Source organism: Lutra lutra, chromosome 10 (genome assembly GCF_902655055.1).
Source record: "Lutra lutra chromosome 10, mLutLut1.2, whole genome shotgun sequence".
NCBI lineage: Eukaryota > Metazoa > Chordata > Mammalia > Carnivora > Mustelidae > Lutra > Lutra lutra.
In genome coordinates this window covers 47,218,162-47,240,951 of record NC_062287.1, presented here as the reverse complement: position 1 = coordinate 47,240,951, position 22,790 = coordinate 47,218,162, and the positions used below count along the sequence as shown (strand labels likewise).

The window sequence follows — 22,790 nt, the reverse complement described above, 5'->3', positions numbered from 1 at the left end:
AAACCACTTTGGGATGGTAATTCCATTAACCTTAGTGCCTGGATCCCACCCATTGTTCAGCCCAGTAACAATGTCTCTTAGGCTGTTGATTTTCCTTGAGAAACCTCAGTTGTCTGGAGCACTGTAATTCTGAAGCAGATAGGGACAGAGTTCATCTCTACTTTCCAAATGTAAGACTGAGGCACTGAAAACTATTAACCTACGTCTGTTGTAATGGAGTAGCAAAAGCACTGCATTTGAAACCAAACAGATCTGGGTTCTTATCCTAATTCCTACTGCTTACTAGATGTGAAATCTTGGGCAAGTTGTTTCTGTGACCTCAGTATTCTCATCTATGTTTCTCTAGGTGCCTCTAGAGCTATTGGAAGGATGAACTATAGCAGACAGAAAGCACCTAGCCCAGCATCCGACCAATGGTATGCATTCAGTGAGTGAAAATAGTAGTGCCATCATTAATAGTGAGGAAGGGTTTGCTGATACACAGGCTGGCATCCTGTGGGTTGGTCCATGTTATTCCATGGCTCTCCAGTCCCAAACTGGCAGCAGTGGTATAGAGGGACACTTAAAAACATGTTTTTCATGTTTTTATAATTATACTACCTAGAGAGGTTATATAATTGCAAAGAATTAAGTGTCTGCATTTTATAACTTCTGTAGGCTTCATGGTGTCTGGTGCCTTTGGGGTGGGAATGGCTGGCACAGAGTGGGCGGAGCATAATCGTTACACTGCACTTTCCCGAAAGATGAGATCCAAGATTAGACTCACTAGAAGATTCTGGGGGTGGACAGGTAGAGTTGGGTGCCTTTTGCATGCTAAGAGGTAGTAGTTAAAGCTGTAGCAATGAATGAGGTCATGGGTAGTTTGGGATTAATTGAGGGAAAGCCAAGCCATACTTGACCTCAGAAAACTCGTCATACTAGACTCTGTTTGGCACACAGGTTCTCAATGAATATTTGTTCAATTAATAAATATATATCATATGAGAAAGTATATCAATATTCCTTAAAAGGCTTGTGTCCCCCATTTCTCTTATGGTCCAGTCTCAGTTTAGCTTTCAAAAACTAAGTGAAGTTAACTGTACTTCCTGAATACTGGGTCTTTCAGTTTGAAAACGTCTTCTGAAAGCCCATCACTCAGCATTAATATTTATTTCTCACTTTACCGAGACCCTGCAGGCACTATGAATGTCTACGTACATCGCCTAAATGCCAACTAGACTTCGAGAGCAAACTCCATGTGTTCTTGCATGGTCAAAATTTCTTCCATGTCCAGCAGGGTGCCTGGTTACATGAAGCTTTCAATAAAGAGAGACTGTGCTTGATTGGTCAACAAGTTTTAAAGTACTGTCAGAGAAGGAAAAAAAAAATGATGGAATTCTTTGGAACCTTAAGAGAGTTGAAAAATGAAATGTGTGCACATGAATGGCTGGTGCTCAGGTTGGAGAAGACAAAACTTTGAGGAATCCTAAGGAGGGTACTGAGTGCTCATAAAAGCAGAACTGGAGTACGAGGGAGAATTTTGGATGGAAGAGGCTGGTAAAGTTGGTTCCAGGAGGGAGGAAATGGGCTCTTCTTCATTCCTCAGCCACTCCTAGATTAACTGCTTCTGTCAAGTTCCACATTAGGCAATGTGGACACGATGCGTCGGGCACAGTACCTGCTAAGGACTTGACATTGTGCTGTAGAGATAACCCAAGAAAAGAGGCACAACACAGCACACAGGCTCAGAGCAAAGAAGAGTACAAAAAGGAGGTACGCTTCTAAAGACGAGATTAGTTCTTGGGTGCTCTATCTCTGTCAAGGTTGACTGGAGGGATATGACAGACATTGTGATTCGGGGAGTAAACAAGCTTGAAGAAGGAGAGACAGAGAGAGAATTTCCAGACTGTAAAGTTTACCATTTTCTTTCATATTGCAAATGCATTTGTTGTTCAAACTGCAATAACAAATACTCAAACCATCACGTGCCCTAGACAAAAGAAAGCCAGACCTGGCGTGCCTTTGTTCAACCACTACACAACATGCCTATAAGAAAATGAATAAGACCTTTTGGAGGTTCTCTGAATGTTTTTCAAAGAGGAGTGTACTGTCATAGAAACAGGGCTGGAGTTCTCTGTCAGCTATATAGGCTTTAGGACTGAAAAAGACAAGAAGGTGACATACACAGGGGTCCATGGTTGTTGGGAGACACATCAAATGCTATCACATTCCATGGGGATTTTTCTCAGGCTCCTGCCCAGCTTGACCCACTACCTCCCACATGATTTTTCTAAACATGCATGTCAGTTCTCTGTTTCACGCTTTCATTAGTACTATCTTTTAGATCAGCCTAGCCATTGCTAGACAGATCCTCATTATTAAAAAGTGAAATCTCTTCTAACTGACCTCTAGGACACCTGCTTCTGCCCCCTGCAGTTATGTAAAATAAGTTTAAAATCTCTTACATCCTCAAGAGGCTCTCTTGTATTTGAATAATGTTGTCATGGTATTTGCTGTTCTTATTCGTGAACCTGAGCATCTGTGCTTTCTTCAACTAATCTTTACCTGATAAAGCTTCCATACTTTTGTTCCCCAAGTGGTTACCTCTAGAAACAGCTTAAAGATCCCTCCCTCTGTAATAAAGTGACCCTGGTGCTGAGCACCAGACTCCACCATGGGCTGAGAAGAATGGACACCCAAGAGAGGACTGTGACTTCCCCAAAGTCACACTGTTGGCAAGTGGGATGGACACAATTCAAAGCCAGGGCTTCAGCCTTCTATGCCAGTTCCCATCCAATCTATGAATCTGGATGAGGAATGAAGTCCCTTTCATGTCCTCTCCAAGCAGATCTTAAACATCACAGTAATCTCCTCCCAGCCTTGTCTGCCTATGGTCAATAATCTTCCAAATCCAGACCTACACTGGAACTGGCCTGGGCAATCTGGAATGGGTGATCATCCCTGTAAATTTTCTTTGGCACATCTGCCTTTTGATAATTAAAGCTGCATGCATTTGTAGGCACAAATCAAGAGAATGAAATACAGAAAAACATGAATAAAGGAAATTTTAAGAAAGCATTTCTTAAAATAAGCTTTTGTCTTTTGTCTACATCAAAAATCAGATAACCTTTTCTCAGTGTGTTCAATGAATTTTCAAGTGCATTTTTCATTCATTTGCCCTTTGAAGTGGAATATTGCCATTTAAAGGTGATAAGCAAACTCTGTTCTACCTACACTTATTAGAACTAAAGCTGTCTAAAGATATGACATTCAAATTGACATACATTGCTGGAGGATGGTAGACATGGTGTGGGTGTGAGGCTAATACATTCTCTAATTCACTTGTAACAGAATTCTGTTTTCATTTTTGTCAATCCTGAGGTTTGGATTGAATTTTAGTTTCCTAGTCTCTAGCACATAATCTTTAAACCGGGATTTCCAAGTGGTCTTCATAAACATTTATTACTAGAAAAATAGATTTGACAGCATGGCAGTTGGTCCAGAAATGAAACTACCATAGACGAAAGTTTTAGGGTCTATGCTGGAGAAATCAGTGATGCTTTGTCCAGAAGTAGCTAATCTCCTTCTAGGTAGTCCAGGGTCCAGTACCAGGCATGTGCAGAAATCAAGAGGGGTAAGCGCGGTCCCTGCCTTCTGCTTACTTTATCATTCCCTGGGGAGGTAACATGCAAAATCGAAAGATAGAGCTCAAGCTGAAACCCATGTAAGAAGAGGAGATTTAAATGGACAGCACTAATCACATCTGGCAGCACAGTTGTGGTGGGCACTGAAGCAAGGTGGGATTTTCTTAGAAAGAGGGGTAGAGTGAAAGGCCTCTGACTCACACGTTACAGCATCTAATTGTCAGGGTGTAAAAATGCAGGGATAGAAAATCCATTTTCAGCTCTTTCTCTCCATCTTCACCTATCATTTTTCTCTGTACTGACAACACATTTTATAGGCCGGCAATAAAAAAACAAAACAAAAAAAAAAACAAAAGCAAAAAACTACACAGAGCCCAGACACACCTTGCTGTTTCATGCCTCTGGCATTTGTAGAGGCAACTCATTCTACCTGGTGTATCCTTGGTCCTTCAGTTCTTTGAAACCCTGTGGAGATAGACTTCCCTTTCAGAGACTCTTTCCCTCACCCCTCTAAGTAGAGATCATTGTTCCTTCCCCTGGGTGGCCTCTGTGTTTTGTTAACACTAATATAATTGTATTCATACCCTGATATGCTAATTTAAATAATAATAAAATAGTGGTAATATTGTGCACGTATTTGTCATTCTGCTAGACTGCAAGCTTCTAACGCTCAGGGACCTGTCTCACTCAGCACTGCATCTCCAGTCCCTGGAAGAATGCAGGTTTGCTGAGTTTAACTGAACCGTCAGGCAGCAATGATTCTTCTTCATTTTCTGGATTAAGAATTTACTGGCCCATCACAGTGCTCTATTAGAATATTTCCCCAATCCTGAGCTCGCATTAATTAATCTGCTTATTCATAAATGCTTAACCTGAGCCAGGCAGGGTGTTAGGTCCTGGGAGCTGTAGACAAAACAGATAGGGTCCTACCTCTTGCACACCCCGTCCTCTTTTTCAAACTCACTCAAATTACTCATTCCTGTTAATCTACTATTAAATAATATTCTTGCCTCCAGGATAATGTCTCAATTCAGAAAGGCCACGTATAAAAGCACTTCAGCACAGAACATGCTTCAGGTGAGAAATTTGTAATTTCCCCTTGGAAAGAGTACTCTTTCTTTGTGCATATATATGAATCTCTATGTCCATGTATACTCCTATGCCAAATGTATGCATATGTCATAAACATGCAACATGCATTTAAGGCCCAGAGAAGAACACAACACGTTTATAAATAGAATGATCCCTGGCCCTTCAAACGTAGACCCGCTTAATTAAAACCAGAGCACGGTTTTATCTGTTAACATAATGGCTTATGGTTTTTAGGTTTAAATCTTTTAGTGTTGGTCCTTTGTTTCTTTTAACTTGGGAAGGCCTCACAAGTGTTTTTATGTCCTGAAATGGAAATACTTGGAAAAAAAAAAAAAAGCCAAACTTGAAAATAAACAAAAAATTAATACCAAACAATGCAAAAAGCTTTCAGACATTTTGTAGTACCAGAATAGTGCTAAACAAAGTAAGCACTAAATACATATTTTATGAATAACTGAATACATGAATGAAAGAACAAATACTTGCAATTATGGCTTTCTTCATTAGGGCAAGCCAGTGGAGTGGCTTTCCAAGAGAAAGACAGTTCAAAACCAAGCCTTGACCCAGATGGTGGAAAGAACTCTGTTTAGATGATAAAAACAAAAACAAAAGACCCCAAACCTTACAGCTGTGTTTTAAATTCTTTGGGTTCTCAACCATTAGGGCAATGATGTACATTTCGGGGGGTACATTATCCCATCTACCTAACCCAACCAGCTTACCCTGTTGAAGTCCGGAATTTACCTATGTATCTATGTATCTAATCCAATGAAGATTAGAGAGAAGCAGACGTCCAGTTAACCTCTACACTGCCCCAAAGTCCTGCCAGTTACAGTTATTTCTTCCATTACTGTGTTTTTCTCATGCCTGCGTTTGCTTTATGCATCACAAATGAAGTGGATATTTGTGGTGTTAGGTGATAAAGCCCCTGGGAGAAAGTAAAAGCAGGAGGAAAGGTCAACATTTACTGAGCTCTTGCTTATTTTTAGGTCCTGTGCTGGATTCTGGACATACAAAAAGAAAAATAACATACTCCACTGAAGGATCTGTATATGGATATTCAGTACTTATTATCGGACACTGTAATAGGCCTGGGTATACAGATTTCTTGTTTGTTAATTTATTTGTGTCAGAAACTACATGTATACCACAGAAGGAACCAATCCCTTTGGGCTCTCTCTCATGTACATATTCATGAAATTCTAAGTTTGTGTTGTCATAGATGAAGAAATTTTATTAAAAAAAAATAGAAAATCCCATCTGGTCTGTGAAACAGGTTTCTCTAGGGGATATCATGCATGTTGTTAGAAATTCATCTCATTGGATTGCTTCTGGTGGGTAACTAAGAATTTGGAGGGACAGATGGATTCCTTTCTATTGTTAACATATATATATATATATATATATATACACAAAAAAAATTTGAGAAAAAATTTGGCAACATAAGTAAATTAATATTTCCAGTAACAGTATACTACCAATGAGTGATTTGCTTAAAAACTTCTTACAACAATAGAAATGGGGATGACTTTTGTTTATCTTGGCTGCTTCAGCAAAGTTTTGGATCAAGGGCAAGAGCACTGATTAAATCCCTGGCAAAGCCCCCTCCAGTCTTTCCATTCCATACTTTTTAGAGGCACAATTTCCACTAGTACAAAGGGACCAAAAGAGTGCTCACAAGACTTTAACAAGGAAGGTGATGAAAGTCTCCTCAGAAGTTTTCTAAATTTATATGCAAAAAAATCTCAGATAACCATAATTTAATTAAAAATTTTAAATGGAAAGTGTTTTTCTTTATATTTTCCTTATCTCTATATAACAACTAAATAGGTTTAGAACAATGCTATCTTACACTAATTAAGAACAGGACCTTACAACATGGCATTTCATGAATATTAAATGCAAATGTGTGAATTATCTAATTTCAATTAGGCTGTTGCATTCCTGGCTTTCTTATGAGCAAATACTGTTTTGTATGTAGAACATGAATTAAGATTTGTTTTTTTAGAAATCATATGGAAATAAGAGAAATGAAGAGGAGCCCACTGCTTGAATCACACACCCTGATGTAGACCTTAGAGGTCTGTATCCACTCATTTATTTTTCAACTTTCTATCCAACATTATTGAGCCCTTCCTATGAGCCAGTCGATGGGGGGACAAAGAAAAATCTCAGTCCTTACTAATGAGCTCCTTCTGGTGATGGTAACCCTCATACACAGATAATTATACAACATGCCTAGAGCATTTGGGATATAGCAAGAAAATGAAACCCCCCACTGGTGGGGAGGGCAGGAAGAGAAACATCTTTTAAGAAGATGAAAAGAAAAACCAAACAAACCATGAATAATGCTTATTTACTTATTGATTTGTTTTATCTGTATCCCTAGTCATTTTCTCTCTCCTTTATTATTCTGATAAAAATCATTTCATCTGGGAATATGTCAGTGTGTATCTGTAAAAGATAAGGACCTATTTTGAAAATCACCATAGTACCACTATAACCTCTAAAATATCACCAACAAGTTATCATCAAATATCCAGTTGGTATTCAAATCTCTGTCTCACAAATGTCATGAATTTTCTTTTTTACAGTTTGTTTGAATATGGATCCAACAAGTTTCAACTAATTATAATTAATTGATATGATCTGTCCTTTAAGTGGCTCCCTGTCCTTTTTTTCTTTCTTGTTTGTTGAAAAAGTCTGAATTTTATTTTATTTTTTATTTTTTAAAAGATTTACTTATTTGAGGTGGGGGGGAAGAGAGGAAGCATGAACAGGAGGGGCAGAGGAGAGATAATCTCAAGCAGACTCCATGCTGAGTGTGCAGCCTGATGCAGGGCTTATTCCAGGATCCTGAGATCCTGACCTGAGCGGAAACCAAGAGTCAGATGCTTAACCGACTGTGCCACTCAGGTGCCCTGAAGAAGTCTGAAGTTTAAAAAAGAGTCCAGGATAAGACAAAGAAGATGGCAGTAGGAAAATAAGTCCAGAAAAATAAGTTGCCAGGAGCAAGAAAACACTGCAAAGACACTGAGGCCTTCCTTTCTTTCCTTAAACGTGCAAACTTTGTGACCATTCTTATTTTGGAAACACTGCTCAGTATGCAGCATCTCCTTACAATGCCCTTGTCTGCTGAGGCAGTAAATTCCTGCATCATCTTCAAGGCTCAGCTTTAGAAACTATTCCCCAACTTCTCAATCTCACATTGTCTTCATCTTCCCTTGAAGAATGTACTACCTGGTACCCATCAGTTAACCATGCTAGTTGCTGGGCACATAAGAATAAAAGAAATCAAATCCTTGCCCTCAAGGAACTCACTGTGAGATATTTTTGGAAGAAAGGAGGTGATGCCATACTCTGGTGCATAAATGTACATTTTCCTAAATAATTAAGTTACAGCAGGGACATGCTCATTGTTGTATAAGGCACAAACTGGAAAGCAGAATTAAAAAGATTTGTTATAAAAATCATTAATAGTCTTGTTCTTTCAGTTTCCATTTAAAGATGGAAAGCAAAACTTTGTCAGCAGACTAAATGTTTAGGCTGTGTGCTTTTTCTAATGTTCCCACTCTATAGAAAGATTATAAGAAGAGTAATATTGAAAGATTAGATAATCAAATTATAATGAGTTTAGCTAGTTCTCTAGGGTTCACATTTCTACTTTTTATATTGCTATTGGAGAAATTGAAGCCAGTAGTATAAAAATGTGTTACCCAGTCATATTTTAAAATGACAGCCTTGATTGTGGAAGAACCAGGAACATTCTTTCATGCACTTAAGGGCTGTCAATATTTCCTTAGGTTTGTTTTTGGCTCTTACAAGTAAAAAAATACATCTTCATATTTACCATGCTAGCACCTAACACCAAGTTTTGGGTACAACGGGCAAGAATGGATAATGCATGGGCTTTCCAACACTTTCTGGCTATGTGATTCAAGCCTTATTTTCTCCTCTCTTCTCATAGTGCTATCATGAGAGGTAAACAAGACAATGTGGTAGCAAACAAATGGGGGATTTAGTTATACCGGTTAAATTAATAAATTGTACATTCTGCTCTTGTCCTTCCTGCCCTATCCAAACCCCTGACCATTTTTTTCCAGACAATCCCAAATAATATCTCCTTTATCACCCTTAAAAAAAAAAAAATCACACAGGGCTGTCTTAAACATCTTAGCACTAAATTATATGTTCTTTCTGTGTCTGAATGTTATTTTCAACTGTAACCAGTTCTTAAAAAATAAAATGGGTCTCATACAGCAGTGATGTCAAAATATTTAACAACTAGCTGTACCAGGCGTTAACTCCTTAGTGAAACTTCAGTTAATCGATGAGCTCCTTAGTTACTCCATCATGGATACGTGTGAAAGCCCTGTGAAAGGGACCGGAATGGGGAATGGTCTAAAGCGTTTGGGAGGGAGGCACTCACAGGGCCCTGAGTCGAAGCTATTTACCAACAAGAATGGAAATATTTAAGTGGTTTAAAAACCAGGAATACCGTACACAGCCTGAATATCAGCACCTCTTTGGCAACCCCGATATGTCAGAAACTTGAAACACTTAAACTGATGAGGTAAGAAATTCAACCAAAAACAAAACAAAACAAAACAAAACAAAAACCCAAAAAACAAAACAAAACAAAACAAACAGTTTCTCTCACTGTTTCTCTACTGGTACAATGAAATCTCAAAATGAAACAAAAGAGAGTTCATCTGGTTTGTGTTGTGGGGAAGTCAAATCGTGTCATGGGGTAATGACATCTTTTGATACCTGGGTGACATGCATGTTTTTAAATCGACATTATCCATCATCCTTCCACTTCTTTTAGTTGCTTCTTTCTCCGTTACTGAAAAGCTGTCTAGTCTGAAGAGGAAGAAACCAGTGCCCTGTAGAGCATTTCTGAAGTGGCTACTGCAGTCTTCTCTAACTCACGCACATTTTCTGAGTATGTCTTACGTTCCTCACTGACACAGCTGGGTTAGTGTTGCCCATTACTGGCTGCAAGTTTTCTGAAAAGATTTACTATACCAGAAGCAAATGGCCAGAGGAAATTACTTTGATTCTGTGTCCTGCCATTACTGAGTGTTCTTTGAAAAGAAGCTAGACCAATGAATATTTAGGTACAAGCTCGTTAGGTAGGCAGGTTGACAATACTGAGACAAGCGTCATGAGTTAAAAAAAAAAAAAAGTTTTATGATTACATTTGGATGCCAGAAAAATCATCAACAGTATGAGTATACTTCCTAAAGAAAGTAATTAAGTCCTGTCACTTCTTCTACGTTGCAAAGCTGGAAAACAATCCAAACACATCTAATTGAATTCGGATCCAGGAGTTTTAGTGGAAACTGTTCCCAAGCCCATCCACTACAATCTTATTCAGGAAACATTTTACTTCCTCAAGTAAATGGTGAGTATTGCGCAAGGCTGAAGAACTGAAGGATTGATAAATTATATAAACTGTGAATCACAACTTACCAAAGTCTAATTTTGCCATAAAGCATTGACATTTGGCTAACAAATATTTTATTCTAGTCTATCTCATTCTCAGTATGACATATATACAACTGGCAAACACATCTTTGTCAAAAGTATCCCTGTTTTTTAGCACCATAAATTTCATGACATCAAAAATCCAAATAAATGTGAGGCACTGAGTGAGTCATTAGCCTTCTTGAACAGATTCCATCAAAAGCAAAAAAAGGGGGAAAAAAGATGACAATGGTATGGTCTACCTCTAAAGTACTGTAATTTTGAGTCAGGGGATATAAATTTTAAGGTTCACACTGAACTGACCACATCTGTAGTCACGCCGTAAAAAAAAAAGGACATTGACTTTAGTTTAGCTTAAAACCCAACTGCCATCATCCAACAGCAGGTTTTGGTGAAATGATACGTTAGGTTTTCTGCTAATTATACCACTGGGCAGATGGCTTCTGGCTGGTAATTTTTGCAATAGTGCCAATGTAAAGATAAGCAGAGAGCTGATCCATTACCTGGTTAGTTTTTGTTACTGCAGAGAGCCTCCTGTGTTTCTTAACCCTTGGCAAACTCCTACTCAACACGGAAGTCAATCTAAGGAAATGCACCATCCTATGCGTGGCCGTCTTTACATTATGCTACATGTTAATTCTAGTGAACGTTTGTAAATGATGTGTTGCATAAATCACAAGTTGAAGATAGCTTTTGAATGCTGGGCCAGCATCCATCATCACCGCCATCCTCTCCCAATAGCAACAGGTACCAGATTTTGTGTAGGAACTCCTTAAAGTCACAGGGAGGCTGTCTTTATTCTAAGCTCTAGAATACGGCTAGTGACCTGGTTTTGTGTTCATGGGTAAGTCAGTCCTTTCAAAGTGAATTTTGTGGGCCACTCGCAGGATCTCTTTCAGGTAAGATAAGACTAAGAAAACAAGTTGCCCAGGAGCCTTTGACAACTGTCCAAGGATCACGAAAGCATTGAGTCTTAGGGTGCAGCCAATACTTAAGAGGCAGCATGACAAAACCAAAAGAAATGGATTTCTTGACAATCTCAGGAGCCACAGGATCAGATATCTTAAAGTTGGCTTTACTGCTGTACGTTTAGGTTATGATTACCAACCCATTCCCTTTACTGAGCAAGTCAGTTCGAGTCATGGTTGTTTCTGTTACTTGTACTAGAGAGCAAGCTTACCTGCTCCTATGATGACACAGTGAGACTCACATTGTGTTCAAATTGTAGGCTCATGACTTCCTTTCCCTTGGATTATAAACCCCTTGAGTTTAAAGATCTTAATTTTTCATCTTTGTAATCTTAGCACCTAGCAGAACATCTGGCACTAGTCTATGCCTAATAAATGAGTAATAAAAGACAAAAAAAACAACACCTCAACAAGTAAATAAAATAAGCTTATCTGGATTATTCAGACTGGAAAACATCTCTTTTCCAAGTATTTTGAATATTTTTTTTTATATTTGACTTGGCGTATCCATAGAGTTAGATATCTTCCACAATCGATCCATCACCCTTTCCCACTTTAATCCAATTCCCTAAAAATATTTTTTCTCCTTTTTCTTTCTAATTGTATAAACAATGCATGCTCATTACAAAGTTCCAAAAGATACATAAAACATAAACAAAGGAAGTAAAAATTAATGGCATTATCACTACCCAGGTTGGACATTGTCAGGAGTTGCCAATGTAGAGGCTAAATGATAAATTTTGTTTTGTCCTGTTTTTGTTGGTGTTTTATCTCCCTGAACCATTCCTACTACCACCTCTGCTGGGCAAAATAAATTATGGTGTACACCTTGGTCGTCACAGAGTCATCAGCTTAACTGCTATATTTTCTTTTCTTTTTCTTCTTAGGATTTTACTTATTTATTTGAGAGAGAAGAAAAGAAAGAGAGAGAGAGCATGGGGCGGAGCAGAGGGAGATGGACTAGAAGACTCTGCACTGAGTGCAGAGCCCAACGTGGGGCCTGATCTCACGACCCTGAGATTATGACCTCAGCCAAAATCAAGAGTTGGATGCTCAAATGACTGTGTCACCCAAGTGTCCCTAACTGTTTTACTTTCAGATTGAGTCAACATTTACTGTAGTCACACTATATGTAAAATATTTGCTGTGCCAGATGTTTCCACATGGCTGAGGGAATAGCTGTTTATTGGGACATGAATTTTCTCACTTACATCTTCCCAACAGCCTTGAGACAGGAATTACTATACTTGCTTTACAGATAAGGAAAGCAAGGTTGTAAGATTCGGTATAAGGAGTACTTCCCAAGATGTATTCTGCCTCGCCATCTAGAAACTACTTTAGGGAGAGTAACAAAAACAAAACCAAGAATTACTCTTCATTGCATAGCAGCTTCTATTGCATTAAAAAGAAAACAACAACAACAACAACAACCCTAAATCATCAAAGATTCATAATAATTAGAGATTTTGCTACCTGGGACTCCTGGCTGTTAGTTCTTCTTAGGAGGGTCTTAGTATCCAATACAACAGAAAATGAAAAGGAGCCTTTGTGAGCATGAGGCCTGGACAGAAGAAGGGGCTGTGATAATGACCAAAGGCCACACAGAGCCATTCCATGCCACTGCTGCTTTTCACAGCCTGTAAGGCCATGTCCCACATGGATGCTTCAGGCAGCCTTCCATGAGTCCATACCACAAAGGGTTACAACCACAATTTGAAACTAGAGATAAGAAAAGGGCACCTGAAATTAACAACAGTCTCTCTGAGCAGCTGTATTTTCAAATGGTATAAAAAGATAAACAGCAGAGAGTCTTCCTCCAGCTGACCCTCCAGTCACCCTCCAAAGTCTGTCTATGCCTCTGAACTAGAAGGAAGGCCAATGTGTAGCCTCGATAGATCATGTTGCTATCAGTTCCAAAATGGAACCTAAAAAGCTTTTAGTCTGAGATCTTCATAGCTTTGGCCACTTTCTTGTTCAAGCGATTTCTGTTGACTTAATGGGGAAAAAGGTCAAAAAAACAAACAAAAGCCCCACAACACCAACCCACTGGAATTTTAGCTTCACTATTCTGCAATATAAGGAAATATACTTCAGCACAAGGTAGGGCGGTCCCTAACACTTTTTTTTTAAAATAAACATATATTTTTATCCCCAGGGGTACAGGTCTGTGGGTCCCTAACACTTTGGGGGCCCAGAGCAAGAACACAAGTAGAGGTCCCCAGACCTGGGCCAGCCCCTCTTCTTTGCCAGTGTTTCTTCTTACACCACAAACGGACTTTCATGTCAATGTGTGAACATCCCAACTCACGAGTCCGAGCTCTGATCAACAAATTCCCATCCCTTAGCCTCATTCCCCACTCCCAGGCACATAGCAGCCTACTGGTTCTCCTTCACACCCAGGGGTGGGCATAGTATACAATTCCTGGAAGTGGACTCAGGGTTGTTTGGGGAAGAAATTCTGGGGCTCTGTTTATTCAGAATATGGTCTAGAGAGCAAGATCCAAATGGGCCCACTTCTTGGCAAACAGACTCCTCTAAAATCAGAGGTTGTAGAGGAAGGCTGCCCAGGTCAAAGGGCAGTAGTGATTCAGGGTAACCTTTAGACCTTATCTTGAATTCGGTAAATTTATAGTCTTTTAAATTTTTATATCTTTTTATAGTAAGTTTTATATTTTGGTGAGAATTATAAAGAGAGCTCAGGGAAATGGGATCTTGACTGGCATAGACCAAATATGAGAGCAAAAGAAAAGGAAATCTTCAATATTATTTTTTAACACCCCCTAAATTGATAGAGGTTACTTAAGTATGTGGGGAGAATAATCAAAGCAGAATATAGGGTCAAATTTTCAAAATGGAAACATGTAGAGCTGGGCAAATCCTATTGTATAATTTCAGTGTATTACAGTTACAGTATAGAGTCTAGTCAGGCAGGCCTGAGTTCAAATTCTGGTATTGCCATGCCCCAATTTAAATTAATAGTATTTAAACGAGATTTTCTCTAATCTCATTTCCTTATTTGGTAATGGGAAGCAAAAGAGACCCTACCTAGTAGGAGAGTGATGAGGACTAAATGAGAAAATAAAGGTTAAGACATTGAGCATTCTGCATGGGACTTAATAAATGATATTTATTATAATAATCAGGTACTTTAATGCAGTGTTAAGGCCGGAGTTACGACCTAATCATTCCTGAGCAAAAAACTTAGAAGGCTAGAATATTATTTGACATCAGTTTGCTTCCACGGTCCCCATTTGAAACCAAGTTTGTTCTTTGAATAACATAAGGATTTTGGATGCCATTCTGAGAATTAATTAAAAGTACACTGAAAGGTGATAACACCATCTTTACTAGGTTTCTAAAACAAAAACAAAAACAGATTATCTAGCTATAAGAACTATATCTTACGAACAAGAAAAATTTTTTATAACCTTCCTATTTACTATGTACAGTTCTTTCAAAACCAACATCAAACTTTGTTAACATATTTTGTGAAATTCAACACGTAACAAGAACGACTACCTTTTACTGGGTCCCCTTTGTGCCACACAGGGTACCAGGCGCTTTATATACAACATTTCCCTGGAGTCACCTTCCTAACTCTCCCCTCCCCCATTCGTCAGAAAAGGAGCGTGAGGTGTGGACCATGGCCACACAAAGCCCCTACCCTTTTCCATTCCCACGCAGCGGAAGCCAGGCTCTGAAGAGCTCCTTTAAACCTCTCCCCCTTTCACCCTTCCCAACCTCTCTCAAAGAAAATGATATATGTCACATAGGCAAAATGTTAATGCCTCTTTGGCTTTTAATCCTTTGTTGAGAGACCTATTTTCGTGCGTATGTGCTTTCTCAGAAGGTTCTTGTCACAGTTCATGTTTGTCTTGCTGCAGATTTAATTGAGAATAACTCATGCTAAATTTTCTTTTGTTGCTATAAATAGATCTTATTCTTGGTGGGTGGAGAAGATGAAAAAACCGCCACCAAATAAGAAGAAACTCAGTTTACTGAGATCGGTACACTGGTTTATTTCTCGATTAAACCACGCTGGATCAAAACCCAGATACTGCCACAAAATAAACCATGGGCTCTGTTGTGCGATTTTAAAAAATGTGGCACAATAAAATCCAATGTATGATACCTCGCAAAAGTATTTTACAACTAGATTGTTCTTGACATTAAAATATATTAACAATTTCAGGAACCTTCAACTGTGTGTCCCGAGCTTTACAAAGCCCCACAGACTGGTCAGACCTTCAGATGCAGATGTTTGTTTATACCTGCAAGGATCTGCTGAATTTGCTACCTTAGTCATTAGTGCTGGAGCCCAGAGGCTTTGAGCTGAACATAAGACGAAAAGACATTTTACAGACCCCATGTGGGGCAGCCCTTTGGAGATTAGAAACCAAGTCTCAGGTTACACACCCCTAAGTGCCAACCACAATACATCACTCCTCTGGTCTTTTAAACAGAACTTCTTCAGAGAAATGGAAAATATGGAAAAGCTATTTATGGACAAAAGAAATATGCCTGAAAAATGTGTTCCTGCCAAAAGATATATTCCACATTCCAAATCTGCCAAGTTTTGGTGCAATCAGAAAGTATACTAGGAAAGGAGAAATAACTTTATTGGAAGCATAGCGGTACTGATGACCAAAATTTTTATCAGGAAAAAGCAAGAGCAAGCTAAGCCCCTGGTGAAAAATAAATGCATCATTCTTTTCAAAGAGATGCTAAAACAAGTTGTTTCCTGGAGGATAAAGAGGATGTTCTTGTCGGATCTACAGAATCTACATGCCAAGAGAAAGTGCAATTATGCGTAAAGTAAACACTTTGGACAGACAAACATGTATGGGTTCGGAAGACAGTAGCTCCTTGCTGGGGAAATAAAGCAAGTGTCCACAAGCCAGACGCACTTAAACATTCAGAAAAATGTCTTGCTATTCCTCTCCATATATAATATGCCATATGACACAGTTAAATCTGTTACTGCAAAAAAAAAAAAAAAAAAAAAAAAAAAGAAAGAAAGAAAAAGAAAAAAAAAAGTACGTCAAGCTGTTGGTTTCCATGAGATTTGGACAGAGGCAAAAGAACACAGCAGAAAGGAGTCCGGGAAGGTACAGCTCTCGCTTCTCTCCTTCAGAGGAGGAAATGACTTCCTATGGCTAGCTGACCAGGAGTTAGTGCTCACCCTGCCCCTCACCAGGATCCAGATCGAGGACCTGGAGCATACCCAGTGAGGATCAAAAGGCAGCTTCAGGTAATTCTTAACGGGAATAGGAAACTAGAGAAAACAATTACAAGTTACGCAAATTCAACAGTCATGCCGTGTGCATTTGTTTGTCCTACGGGTGTGTTGTACCGCTCATTCCACACGAACCAGGCTTTTCTTTCATTCCCTTTTCACATCATCAACAGGCATGCCAAATGCAAATCTCCTCCGGATTCTGATCCCATCCCAGCAAAACGCAGGGACTACCACCACACCGAGTTTCACAATCATCTCCACAATGACAATTATTCACAGCCCCTCGGTTCTGTTCACACAAAAGATTGCAATTTGAATCTTGCCTTGCACAGGTTCAGCTCTGCTGGAGCTGGTTACCAGGCAAACGGTCTGTTTTAAGATTTACCGATTGCTGGGGAGAGTAAGCTGGGGGTGGGGATGGTCAAACCACCCTGTACGTACCTCCTTTTGGCAGCTAAGAAAAACAATTTTCGTGACAAAGAGACTTGCTCTTTTCAAAGCTCCTCCAACGAATGAAACTGACAGAATGAAACCTGAGAAACTTTAGCAACCAAAGAAAGCAGCCTTCCAAGGATCAAGGTGAATAATTGATTTGTCGGGTTTTGTTTCATCTTTTAAGCTATTTTGCTCATTAAAGGGAACTGTGGAATTTGTCAGAAGCCCAAACACTGACACACACTTCTGACAGCAAGTGCATACTCCAAACTACACATTCATTTGCCAAGCTTATTCAACGACAACCATTAGCTGCAAAGCCAGGGAACTTACCGAGCACAAAATTATTGGAACAAAGCAGGGAGGAGGCAGGAGGCACCAGAGGCAGCTTCTCCGTCTCCTTGGTGCCAGGTTCTCCTGTCTGCCGTCCGGTTCACACTTGCCTTTATAACTAAGACTCCAACGGAACTCACTAGCGAAACCTGATGAATTATAAAACAGCCCCTCCTAGACTCTTATATTTTACATCACAGGGGGTGACCATGCAGCCGTCTTGTTCCCTGGGTACATAGCCTTCCTTGTAACTCATCCTGATAAATATATCAGCTTTAGGAGCAGTCACAGTAATTGGTGCCAGGGATGTACCAGCATTAACCAATAAGACGCTTTCCCACCATCACTACTGCACCCCCATGCTCCACTCGCCTTCCCCCACACCTTGTTAAGGTGGATCCACCCAACCCAGTGGGGGGTAGGCAAGGATGGCAAAATGCAAAAAGCCCCTGCATCTCAAATGTATGCCTCGCGGGCCACAGTACTCGGGGTTAATTCTCATCACAGTTCTGTAAAGATCAGCCCTCATGTTTGCAGAGCACGTCACAGTGTACCAGACACTTTTGCTCTCTCTGAGCCTCTCAGGAACCAGGAGAGGTATAGCGCTATGGTATAAATGAGCCGCCAGGGCTCAGGGAGTTAAGGGACTTTGCTGGTTGTTCACCAAAATCCAGGGGTTTCAAGGAACCCTGGCCATGAGGGAGTTCAACCTGCTCGCTGTGCAGATGGGGAACCCATGGCAAGAAAGATAAAGGGACTTGCCCAGATCCCACAGTTTCCAAATGTGCTTTGAGCCTGAACCCCAACCCCAAGTCTTCTGATGTCAAAAATGGTGTTGTTCTACCCTACTATGCTACCTCTACAGCATGGCAGCCCTGGATGTGAGAAGAGATGCAGAAATCAGTAACAGTATCATTGACTGACCCCAAATCATTATTAGGTGGGCTGTGGGGAGGAGCAGAGCAGTGCCTGAGCTCTTTCCTTCCTCGCTGACAAGGTCAGTACTGTTTCTATGTATTCACTGAATATCAGCGCTGGAAAACATGTTTTTGATAATAAGAAGAGCTACTGCTAAGCCCTTCTTACGTGTCAGGCAGTGTTCTAGGTGCTTAGACTCATTTAATCTTCAAAACATCCCGATGAGGTAGGTATTAGCTATCGTGAATAGCATATGGCAGATGAGAAAACGGACATTCAAAGAGGTGAACAAGTCCGAGCGGGATCCCAGCTGCTCAGTGGCAGGGCTGGAACCGACTCCAGGCAAGCTGCTTGCAGAGCCCACACTGTTAAACATATCACCCCTTCCCAAGCAGAGTTTCCTACTTAATTCCCAGAGGCCAATGAGCACTGGGAGCAGATTTATTTACTATGGCCATTCGTAGAAATTAGAAAAACATCTTTGGTTTTGGAACCAAATGGACTTGTGTTTACACTGTGGTTTTGCCACTAATTCGTTGTAAAATGGGTTGCTTTATCTATAAAATGGGTTTGCTAATTCTCACCTTGAGAGATGAAGAAAGTACAGTGCCTGACTTACAGTACATAACCCTAAACCGCTATTTTTCTTAGCATACTTCTTTTTGGAAAATGGATTTCTGCCTCACTTTCCCTTTATACTGTCTCTTAAAATGTCAACTGGTGTTTGCCAAGGAGTCTTCCCATCTGCCTGCCTGTGAAGAAGGGGCAACAGCCTCAGCGATGTCCATCATCTAGACGGTGGAATACCGGGCTCCCTGCCGGAGAACAGCAGGCCCGGGGCTCTGCTGGTGGTTGCCTGTTCAGCTCAGTAGCGTCTCTCTACTCCACCTCCACCGTTAGTCAAATGAACTCACCAGCCCAGGAAAGCATATTTTCAGTCGTTTGCTGTTCACAGTGAGACCAACTGGGCTAACGTCACCCATTTCAAACAAGTACCTGTCACAAAATTCACCATGACAGTGAATTTCTACACACGGCTATACCTCTACTGCCATTAAGTCAAGGTACGCCAGGCAAGGAGACAGGTTATCTCCTTCTCGAAGCTTCCACTGCAAACTCCTGTCCTAAGTCAATATACCCTAGCATTTGGCCACCTGTGAGCTCTCAGTCTGATAAATCCATCCATCCATTTAAGAATCTGCCATCTTCAACGTATGCAATCAACATTCCTTGAGCAACATCAGTGGTAGCCCTCTATGGGACAAGGTAATGTTAGAACATTCCAGACTATGCAGACTTAAACGGGAGAGATTTTCCTAGCTCTGTTTCTAGAGAATGACTCAAGGGCCACGTTAATTTGTTCACATATAGACTTTCCCTTCCTCGTTTATTTTTCCCTATAAGCATCTTACTAGGAGGTCTGGAATATGTATGGATGAGGTGCCCCCCTCTTTCATGACCATACTTAATACCAGGCACTGTAGGAACAGAGGTATGCAACATAATTGGGGGTTTGGAGAGAGGGACTTGAGTTTCTAAATGGTTAGAAAGGCCAGGGGTAAACACCATGTATAGCAAAGAATAAATAAGTGATAACTATGCTTACAAGGTAAATGGTTATTTCCTTTATGTTGATACGTCATTTATCCACCCTATGGCCTGATGAGGCTTGGTCTATTCTAAATCTTTCCATGATTTCCAGACCCTTCGTCTGCCATGATGCCCCCAAATTTCTGCTAGAGCCATTTCTTTGTATATATCCCTGTACTGCCTGGCTATTCTGCCATGACACACCCCGTGGAAAATTTATATAGATGAGTGTTATAGTTCTTACACTATAACATACTGCTCTGTTCCCATATCAAGGATAATCCCAACATATATTCTTTTAAAAAAGATTTTACTTATTTGAGAGAGAGAGAGAGAGTGTGAGCAGAGAGAGGAGGGAGGCCCAGAGGGAGAAGCAGACTCCCTGCTGAGTGGGGAGCTGGGTGCAGGCCTCTAACCCAGGACCCTGGGATCATGACCTAAGCTGAAGGCAGATGCCTAACCGACTGAGCCACCCAGGTGCCCTCATACAGTAACATGTCTTCTGTCATAATTATTCCCTCATGCTACCAGTGGCTCCCAGACCGAACAAACCGTGTGGAGCCTTGAGACTATACCAGCACTTGGCTGACATTAGTGAAAGTTCTAATATTTATTGAGCAAAATTCATCATGACAGTGATGGGCTAGCAAGGTGTTAAACTTTATTACTTATCTCACTTAACCCTCACAGCATTTTCAAATGGGTTATACTATTATCCCTACTTTGTAGATGAGGACACTGTGGCTGGGGAGGTTAGGTGATTTGATAAATGGCACAGTCAGAATAATGACCAGTCCAAGACTGCAGAGCCTGCTCTTGGAACTGTTACAACTACTGATTTTAAGAAATTGAGGTAGCAGAGAACACAAAATAGAAGTGCCTGTTCATATCGTTTTTACTTCCTCCTATCCTCTTCTCTCCTTAACTGACTTCTTTACCCCCAAATCCCACCAGAATTGCTTTTATTAGGTAAGTAATGACCTGCACACTAACAAAACCAATGGCCAGGTAGTCCCATGTACTCAATCTCTTCCCAGCCCTTTGGCACAATTCGTTACAACTTCCCAGAATCAACTCCTGTCCTAACTTGGTACCTGAGACCCCCTCTCACCCACTCTGACCTCCTCAACCCATCCTTCTCTAAGTCTCTCCTGCTGGGTCCTTCTCCCATCTTCTAAAATTTATATAGTGCCCAAGGGCTCATGATTAGACCTCCTTAGCTGCGCTCACTTGCTAAACCATAACAGCCAGTCAAGGCTTCAATGCCCCCTACAGAGTACCTACCGCTAATCCCAAACCGTGCCCTGAACTCCAGATTTTTACACCGAGTTGCATATCACATCTAAGAATCTTCACTTGGCCATCTGATAGGCTTTTCATATTTAAAATGTCCAACACCAAACTGTGGTTTCTTTTCCCAAATCTGGTGTACCCCCAATATGTTTCAATAAACAGCATAATCATTCACTGAGTTGCTCTGGTCCCAAAACTGGCAGTCATTCCGGACTCTTCCTATTATCTTCTACCCCACATCTTCTTCATCAGCAAATGCTATAATTCTGTCTTCCAAATTTATCACAGATCTTTCCTCTTATCCCCAGTCTATACCACTCCCAGCTCTCACATGGATCTCTGCACTCACCTTCTACTGGTTTCTTTGACTCTTGCCTTGTTACAAATTACTGTCCACACAGCAGCCAAAGTGATTCTTTTAAAACAAAAATCAGACCCCCCCCCCCATTCTCACTCACTTCCCTTCCCTTCACTGGCTCCCCTTTCACTGAGAACCGGCCCCTGCACTGCTATCCGGAACCTTCACACAGGTCTCCTCATAGAAGTCTTCTGACATCCTACAGAGAAGGGCATCTTCCGTTCCCCTGTTACTTGCTCCTCCCTTATTGGACTTTATTTGTATTTAGAGTACTTATCTCTACTTCAGTGTATGTTATACATTTACTTGTTTATTTCATTAACATTTATCCACCCCTCATTAGAATGTAAGCTCCATGAGGTCGAGAGCCTTGTCTATTTTATTCAAGGCTAAATCTCTAGCTCTAGAATAGGGTGTGCCACATAACAGGTATTTAAAATATTAAGTGGATCCATTCAAAGTCCTATCTTCACTAATTCTTAGTTACATTTCCTTCTGTAAATTGCCTCTTGTCCCTAAATCATAAATTCCTCAGTTATAAACTTTTTTAGAAAAAACAGACATAAGGCACCTGGGTGGCTCAGTGGGTTGAGGCCTCTGCCTTCGGCTCAGGTCATGTTCCCAGGGTCCTGGGATCGAGCCCTGCATTGGGATCCCTGCTCAGCAGGGAGCCTGCTTCTCCCTCTACCTCTGCCTGCTGCTCTGCCTACTTGTGCTCTCTATCTCTCTGTCAAATAAATAAATAAAATCTTAAAACAAAAACAAAAACAAAAACAAAAAACAACAAAAAAAGCAAAACAAAAGAAACTGTACACTTACTTTGCTCTGGTACTTTACAAAGCCTTCAGCCTGTCCTGTGAATGGCTTTGATACAATTCCATGAGATTGGTCAGTGCTATCAGTTAACTTTTATCCCCCCAAAACTCGTATGTTGGAGTCCTACCCCCCCCCAATACCTCAGATTGTGATGTTATTTGGAAGACGGATTGTGTCAGATGTAATAAGAAGTCATCCTACTGGAGTAGAGTGGGTCTATAGTCCAATAAGACTAATATCCTTATAAAAGAGAGAAATCTGGAAACAAGTATGTGCATACTGAAAGCCCAGGCACTCCCAGAAGCTAGGAGAGAGGCCCGAGACAGATCCTCCTCTAGCACCTGCAGTGGGAGCACGGCCCTGCCAACTTGATTTCAGACTTCTGGGATCCAGAACCATGAGACAATACATTTCTGATGTGGTAAGCCACCTAGACTGTAATACTTTGTTACACAGCTTTAAGCCACCTAGATGGTAATACTTTGTTATAGCAGCCCTAGGAAATTAATATAGTCAGTCAGATATAACCCTCATCTGACACGGGAGGAAATCCCAGCTCAGGAAAGCGGAGTAACCTGCTCCAAGTACCACAGTGAGGAATTTGTAGGGCCTGAACTTAAAGCAGGATGTGCATG

General features: G+C 40.6%; 1 protein-coding gene across 12 annotated transcripts in view; it reads right to left on the bottom strand.

Annotated features, from left to right (window-relative positions):
• DLG2 (discs large MAGUK scaffold protein 2) overlaps positions 1 to 22,790 on the bottom strand; it is a 2,065,329-nt gene that overhangs the window by 180,506 nt on the left and 1,862,033 nt on the right. The window contains exon 1 of one of the 12 annotated variants that reach the window (XM_047691100.1): positions 17,181 to 17,412. The exons of the other annotated variants lie outside the window; for them this stretch is intronic. The gene's annotated coding sequence lies outside the window, so the exon portion shown is untranslated. Of the gene's footprint in view, positions 1 to 17,180; positions 17,413 to 22,790 lie in introns of those variants that run through there. 12 annotated transcript variants of the gene reach the window in all.